At 34.5% G+C, this 8,331-nt stretch overlaps 1 long non-coding RNA gene across 1 annotated transcript; it reads right to left on the bottom strand.

The window, feature by feature from the left end:
- Positions 1 to 7,231: 7,231 nt before the first annotated feature.
- Positions 7,232 to 8,029, bottom strand: LOC115273638. The gene is made up of 2 exons (XR_003900880.1): positions 7,986 to 8,029; positions 7,232 to 7,459 (listed from the first exon to the last, which is right to left on the bottom strand). It is a non-coding gene; the product is annotated as an uncharacterized LOC115273638 (long non-coding RNA).
- Between the last annotated feature and the right edge of the window lie 302 nt (positions 8,030 to 8,331).

The following is an 8,331-nucleotide window of genomic DNA, read 5'->3' as shown; positions in this document are numbered from 1 at the left end:
CACCTGTAGTAAGATAGAGTCCACTACACTTCTCTTCTCAAGGGTTTTTATAATTAGCATTTCTAAATACCTTCCTCATGTAAATTCCATGAGGTCAGAGATCATGTCTTTTGTATTAAGTATTTGGTTATTTTTGGTGACATGACGTTTTAATGAATATCTAAAAAATGGATTAAAATAGATACGACATGATACAACAGGGCTATAAACAACAAAAACAAATCAGAATTTTATTTATCTTCATTCCTGGGCTTTATAGTTAATGGAAAATCAGATCATCTACTCTATAGTTTCTCAGAAATATCTAGATTATAATTGAAGTTTTCCTGTTAACTCATGGTAAATTTCAAGTAATTATTTTTACTGAACTCTAATTTTTTTCTTTTGTAAAATGGGACTCTGATGGAGAATATTAAAACACATTGAAGAATTAAAATTGGTGGTTTAGATGTGTGATGTACCAAAGCATGTCACTTGAAAGAAAACAATTTTATAGATCAAAATTTGAATATAAAATGATTACATTAACAGTTTAGAACATGCACAAGAAGTCTGACTCCTGTGACTATCCATTTTATCCTTCCTCTCTTTTATTTTTCTTTCTACCTTTCATGCATTCAGAGTTACTGGATACTTGCTTTCTATATGGCAACTCTGAGGGTTCTAAAATTTAGTTAGATTTCTCTATATCCCAAAGTAGGGTGACTAATTCACCCTACTTTGGTCCAATAAGATTCATCTTTTGATATTGGAAGCTATTTGCTATGAATCTTTAAGAGTAGAGCTTAGTAACAACAGGAAAGCTAAACAGGCACTGGATAGGGTATTCTTCCAATGACCTCTTTCCTGGTCTTTCTTTAATTCTTCCATGAATGATTAATTTGGTTGTACTTACTTTCCCAATTTCATTAATCATTCCTAACCTTGCCAAATTGACTTTTATGAAGTATAATGCCTAAAAATCAGTCTCTGTATCATATCTATCTCTATCTCTGTCCTTTTAAATTTGTAAAATCTGCAGTTCTCATCAGCTTGTTCACCGGTGTAAGATCATTTATGAAACAATAAGCAAATAAAAAGTCCTCAGGGATAAACACAATAAAGGTAAGAAAACAGATAACTATTGAAATTTATTTTTAATATGTTGTTTCAGTATGCTGATATTTTAAGTTTACCTTAAGTAAGGAAAAGATGATAATTTTGTATTTATTTCTTCGTATTTTAAAAGTATTACTTTTGTATTTCAGATACTGTAACATTTTTCTCATGTCCTTCTCAGATTTAAATCCAGGGCTTATTTTAATACTGTCCAGTTACTTTTATGAACAAGCACTATGGTTGTAAAGTAAGTGACATAATTTATTGACTATGCAAAATACAACATTGGCAAATCTTCTTCCCTTCTAAAAATATTAGTTACAAATGCAAAAATTATTTATTTAATCTTATAGACCTAGCTTTAAATCACACAACTGTCATTTTATAATGGTAATAGGCTTTTTATCTTTGGACACAGCTGTTTCTTCATCTCCATAAGTGAAAATAGTATTTATAACTAAATTTATGGTAAAAATATGGGGCAGAACTTTCAGTATATCTAGCCATGGAAAGGATATATATCAAGTTTTCAGTAGATAACAGTTCAGTAGATAACAGAACAATTTTGTTCTGCCTCTACTCTTTGTATATCCATTTTGTCTGTCAATGCAAAAGGAAACGTCTATGGTTTTCCATGGCAACTAAACCAAAGCCATAAAGAATCCTACAATTTTTTTCTCATATAAGATATATTAACAAGTTAGTACCCTGTTCTTTTTTTCGGTGTGATCCCTTTCTGGGATGCAGTCTAAAACAGCTTCTGTTCATCAGCTTTGGGTATCTGCCAGAGCCCTGGGCAAATAGTTGTACATAATTCTTATCTGGGCCACAATGGAGCTTCCTGGGCCTGTAACTATCATGAAATAAAAGGCATATGAGTTGGAAATAAATTATTAAAACTTTGGCATGACTGTCTGCATAGATGTGATTGAATCTATATGAAAGCTAATAAAATTAATGTTTGGGACAAATTGTATCTGCTCCCAAATTTATATGCTGAAATCCTAACCGCTAGTACCTCAAATTGACTATATTTGAAAATAGAGAATTTAAGAGATGATATTATTAAAAAGGCAAGCCTTTGAGATGGACCCTTATCCAACTTGACTGGTGCTTTTGTAAGACAAGCAAAGAGTCACTAAATATATGAGCCCACAGAGAGAAGGAGCCTGTGTACAAGCCTGAGAGAGAAAAAACAAAAGGAAGGAAAATTGCCATCACCTTGGTCTTAGGGTTCTAACCTTTAGAACTGTGAGAAAATACATTTCTGTTATTTAAGTCACTCAGTCTGAGATATTTTGTTATGACAGCTGTACCTACCTATCAATGGACTTTAGCGAGGTTTTAGCATACAAGATCACCTTGCAAAAGTAAATTGTATTCTAGATCAGATGATTCAAAAATTCATACAGAAAGGCAAAGAACTTAGTGTAGGGAAAATAATTTGGGAAAATAATGAGATTTAAAAGTTAAATCGATCTTGACTATAACGGTTATTATAAAATTAGAGAAATCAAGAGAATAAAGTATTTGTGTCAAAATTTGCAAATAGATCAGTAGAACAGAATAGAGTGTCCATAACTAGATCCACACATATATGGGAAACTGATTGTTTATAAAGGCACAAACCTAACTCAATAAGAGGGGAAAAAGCATAGTCTTTTCAATAAATGGTAATGAAATGACTGGATATCTATATGACAAAATTTGAATGTCAATCCATACCACACACCATATACAAAAATCATCTAAACATTGATAAAGGCTGAAAATTCTAGAACATATGAAATATTTGTGACCTTAGATTTGGCAAATTCTTCTTATTTATGACATAACAATTATTATCCAAAATAAATTGATAAACTGGTCTTCATCAAATTAAGAGCTTTTTACTTTTAAATATTTATTTAGAGAGAGAAAAAGTATGTATGAGCAGGGGGAGGGGCTTAGGGAGAGGGGGAGGGAGTGAATCCCAAGCAGGCTCCTCGCTGCCAGCACAGGCCCCCACTTGGGGCTTGATGCCACAAACTGTGAGACCATGACCTGAACTGACATCAAGAACTGGGTGCTTAACTGACTAAGCCACTCAGGTGCCTCAGATTAACAGCTTCTACTTTTTAAAATAAACAGTTAAGAAAAAAAATAAAGGCAAGCTACAGACATGAGTAAAATATTTACAAAGTATATACTTGATAAAAGTTCATATCCACCATATATAAAGAATTCTCAAAATTGAATAATAAACAAGTATACACAAATGGGCAAATAACTTGAGGACACATTTCACTATAGATGTTATGTTATGTTCAAATAAGCAAATGAAAAGATGCATACTATTTACTAGAAAAATTCAAACTATAACCACATTACACATCCCTCAACATGGTATACTGGTGTAAATAGTACTTATTATAATGGTGGAAGTTAAAAACACTATAACAAGCATTGCCATGGAATTGGAGCAACTGGAACTCTCACACACTGTTGCATGAAGGCAAAATGGTATGGCCACTTTGGAAAACAGTTTGAATTTTTTTAAAGGTGAACATACTCTCATAATATGGTCCAGGCACTCAACCTTCCAGTATTTGCCCAATGAAAGCAAATGTCTATGCAAAGTCTTGTAAGGAATATTGATTAATATAAGCTGGAAACAATCCAAATGTCTACTGTAAAAGAACAATTGTGATATATTTTTATAGTGGAAACCATTGGAATCTATCTAGCCATAAACAGGAATGAACTACCAATCCACAAACAACATAGATGATCTCAAAATAATTATATTGAATTAAAGACGCCAGACAAAAAGAGTACATGCTTTATTCTTCCATTTACACAGAAGTCTAGAAAATGCAAACTAATCTATAGTGAGGGGGATGGAAGTAGTTGGAGGAGGATATTTTACAGAGGAGCCAAAGGTTTTAGTACTAATACCAATGTGTGGATATATGGGGGTGGGGGGATGGGAAGGTGGTCCTACACATGCTAGATGTTCTATAATTTAACTCAGTTCTGAGACTGTCTACCTGGAGATTGCATCAGACCCACAGGTTAAAAGGTCAATTCTACGAGACCACACTTTCCCCCTACACACACGCACACACACACACACACACACATTCATTTAGATACCAATTGGAAATACAAGTTGTTTCTAACAAAGTGACTATATTTCAGAAGTTCCTACAACTTGTTCCTTGATTTTGAATAATTTGGTAGACTGACTCACAGAAATCAGGAAACTTGTTTACCCCCCCACTAGATTATTACAGAGAAAGAGCCAGATGGAAGAGATGCATAGAGCAAAATATGGGAAAAGGGCACAGAATCTCCATGCTTTCTTGGAGAACACTTCTCTCCAAATCTACATGTTCATCAATCCAGTAGCCTTACAATACTGTCCTTTTGGGTTTTTATGGAAGCTTCAATTACATAAGTCTGATTGATTAAATCATTATTCATTGGTAATTGATTAAACCTCCAGCCTCTCTTTTCTTCCCTGGTTACTGGGGGATAATACTGAAAACTTCAACTCTCTAATCAAATGGATGGCTCCATTGGCAATCAGCTCCCGTTCTTAGGGGCTTTCCAGAAATCATCTCAACAACATAACAAAAGATAACTTTTTGGCTCTTGTCACTTAGGAAATTCCAAGGGCTTTAGGAGCTATGTGTCAGAAAAGGGGAGAAGACAAAACATACAGATTTCTTATAATAAATCACAACATTAGAGGAACATTTATATATCTGAGAGTAATGAATATTTATCATCTTGTTTATAGTGATGGTGTCTGGGGCTTACATTTATTAAAACATTAATTACACCATAAATTCATGTATTTTATTATATGTCATATATATTTCAATAAAGCTGATAAGAATAAAAGTGAAATAAAGAACTTTTCAGAAATACAAATGATGAAAGAACTCACCAATAGTAGGACTATAAGAAGTACAGTACAATGAACCTGATCCATGTAGGACAAAGATTCCATGACATTTAGAATTTTCATTGATGGTGGTATTTTCTTGCACAGAGAAAAAGGAGAATAAAAGCAAAGGGTATCTCCAAAAGCTGAGTTTTATAGAAGCCATCATCCAACTTGCTCCAATATAGGCTAAAGATAAAAGGCCTTGATGAGAATCAAAGGAAAATCCAGCATCCTTTATTTATTTTATGACTGCATGCAGGCCAACTGAAAAGCAAGCTAGGATGTAAGTATTCGGGCCCTGTATTAAGTGGGAATAAGCCTTGCCTGAACCTATAGAAAATGACCAGACTAAAAGAGCTTATAACAGCTAGCATTCCACAGCATAAGTCCAAACATACAACAAACAGAAAAATTCCAGATATGATCCAATATTCATGGAGATTTATTCCAGAAATGCCAGTGGGATCTCAGGAGAAGGAGCATGCTCAGTGTAGATGCTCAGAATTACTATGGCTCTGGGTAATCAGTACATTTATCACAAGAAACTAGACTATGATAGATGATACAAGGAGAAAACTTATCTTCACAGGAAAAGTCAACAGCAGGATAAGGGTAGATAGAAAGTCATGAACTTTGCCAAGCAGGCCAGAATTCATAAAATTGTTCTGGGAGATTATGTTAGTCCAAAGAAGCCAACACAGAAAAATATTCAGCATTATAGACAGAACCAAGAAGGGAGGGAGAGGAGACTGAAAAGTTTGTCATATTATGGGTACTTTTATATCCAGAACACAGAAAAAGACAGGATCAGATCAAGAGTCATTACAAATCTTGTGAGCAGGTGTACTAGAAGTGTTAATTAAATTCCAAACTGCTCAGGAATGTCTCAGAAATTAGTTAGAGCTGTGCAGAAGGCAGACAGCTCCACCCATTTCAGTTGAAAGGGTCTGATTCGATGTTCTTTGTGACCAAATGGATTAAGTCAGTGGAACTAACCTCAGTCCATCCTGAGTTCCTACAATGGGTCAGACATAGGATTCTGTCACTGAATTCCCCAAACAATTCTAAGCCACAGACAGCAATATAATCTACCCTGAATAAGAAAACTGAAGAGAATGAGGGAGGGAGGGACAGAGAGAAAGTAAATTATCCAAGGTCATGCAATATAATGACAGAATTCCACAAAATTCCATAGCCTGCATATATTTAGTCAGTATGTTATGGTAACCTATTTGTTGGAACATTTTTACTGACAGGAAACACATCAACCCACAAGCCCCAAAGCACAGCCACCCCTCAAACTACCCATTATTTAAAACCAGGATGTCTTTTTTCTCAAATCCAAAGAAAGAGAGAGAGAAAGTGAGAGGGAGAGAGAGAAGAGAGAGAAGAGAGAGATTTTATTATTTTTTTATATTAAAATGGATTTATTGAGGTATAATACGCATTCATGAAATTAACCTATTTTCAGAGTGCAGTTCACAGATGTTTAGTGACTTTACAGAGTTGTGGAACTGTCGTCACCATCCAGTTTTAGAACATTCCCATTGTTCCAGAAAGATTCCTAGTGCTCACATGCTGTCATTTCTGTTTCCACCCCGAGCCTCAGGCAACCACGAATTTGTCTTCTATCTCTATAGATTCGCCTTCTCTGGATATTTCATATGATGGAATTTCATATAAATAGAATCATACAATATGTATTCTTTTATGCCCTCTTCTTTCACTTAACATTACGTTTTTGAGGTTCACCATGTTGTAGCATATACTGTGCTTTGTTCCTTTTTGTTGCTGAATAGGACTGAGAGAGAGATATTTTATACTAAGTACTGTCTTTGCCTTTGTATGCTAGACCATTTCATTGATGGAGGAGGCATGTTTCCTCAGATACTGGAATTCATTTAAGACCAAAGGAAAAAAACAAAACTTTTGTCTTCATCACATGAGATTATTACTAATTTCTTCTCACCGTATAGCAGAAAAAAAGTCATAGCATGGGTAGAAAAGTCATAAAGTAAAAGAAGTGAAGAATATCATCATTTTGAAATCAGCAGTAGTTTATAAAATTATACTAAATTGAATTTATTCTGTCTACATTGAAATGCACCACCAATCTTTTAACAGTTGAAATCAGTGTAATGGTGCTGTGACATTGTGATGAGCTGTACATTTTTGATTCCCAGGTATCAAAATTTCTGCTTAATTTTATTATGGATTTTTATTGTATTTCAAGAAAATCAGTTTGATAAATTATTTAGTGAAAACTAGGTACAAGTCTAGCATCCTCTGCGTGCAAAGCAAATTTGATTCAAGTAAATGTATTTTTGACAAATGACTTGTGCCTGCATGATTTATCAATGTAATGTAGAATGCCCCCAAAACAGCATGGCATCAGGACTGGTTTGCATTTGGTCCTTCTAGAGCAGTCTGAAAGAAAAGTGGCAGAAAATATAATTAATTTCCATGAGAAAGGTAAGAAAAGTGTTTGCGTTAAACTGACAGTGTGTCTCAAATAAAAGAGTGAAGCAAAAGTAATAAAGAAACGTAAAGTTTATTTGAATCTACCATCATGGAAATTATCTTGCTGAAGAAAGGAGATACACCATTAGAGCTAACTGAGCTTATTAAGTCATAACACAGAGTGCGTTCTTGCTTGATAAACTTTAAAGGCCACCATTAGCTTAGAGTCAGAAGGCACAACCACAGCATTAACGAAGGCTAAAAAAAAGTCCTCATCTGAGGTTTGGAATCACATGAACTGCTACATCCCAACGTTTGCAGTTATTTACTGAGCAACACAATAAAGAGATACTTAGAATACTCAGAAATGGATAATGTGCTAGATATATGGAGAAATGGGTACAAAAGTATCAAAAAGTATCAAGGATGATTCCTAAGTCTGTTTAACATAATGAAGATTTAGAACATCAAATTTATAATGCAGAAAACAAACCAGTTTTGCAGAATATTGAACAAGACTGTAGGTCTAGATTAGCGGCAGTTGAGGTATGTTTTTAACATCCAATTACGTATGCGAATAGTAGAAAGGAGAATGTACCAACCCACAGTTCATGGGGGGGGGGGGGTAAGCTGAAAACAGAATCCAAAGAGTCCTGAACTTGAGACCACTTGAGGTTATACACACACACACACACACACACACACACACACACACACGTACACAGGTATATGTATATATGTGTATGCGTTTTTTCATGGATGCACACTAAAAATTTCATCATCTTGTTCTTTTAATTTAGAGACAAAATAAGGGGGCGGGGAGAGAGAGAGGGAGGAAG

This window comes from Suricata suricatta, chromosome 2 (genome assembly GCF_006229205.1).
Source record: "Suricata suricatta isolate VVHF042 chromosome 2, meerkat_22Aug2017_6uvM2_HiC, whole genome shotgun sequence".
NCBI classification, from domain to species: domain Eukaryota; kingdom Metazoa; phylum Chordata; class Mammalia; order Carnivora; family Herpestidae; genus Suricata; species Suricata suricatta.
This window is presented reverse-complemented; position numbering and strand designations above follow the sequence as displayed.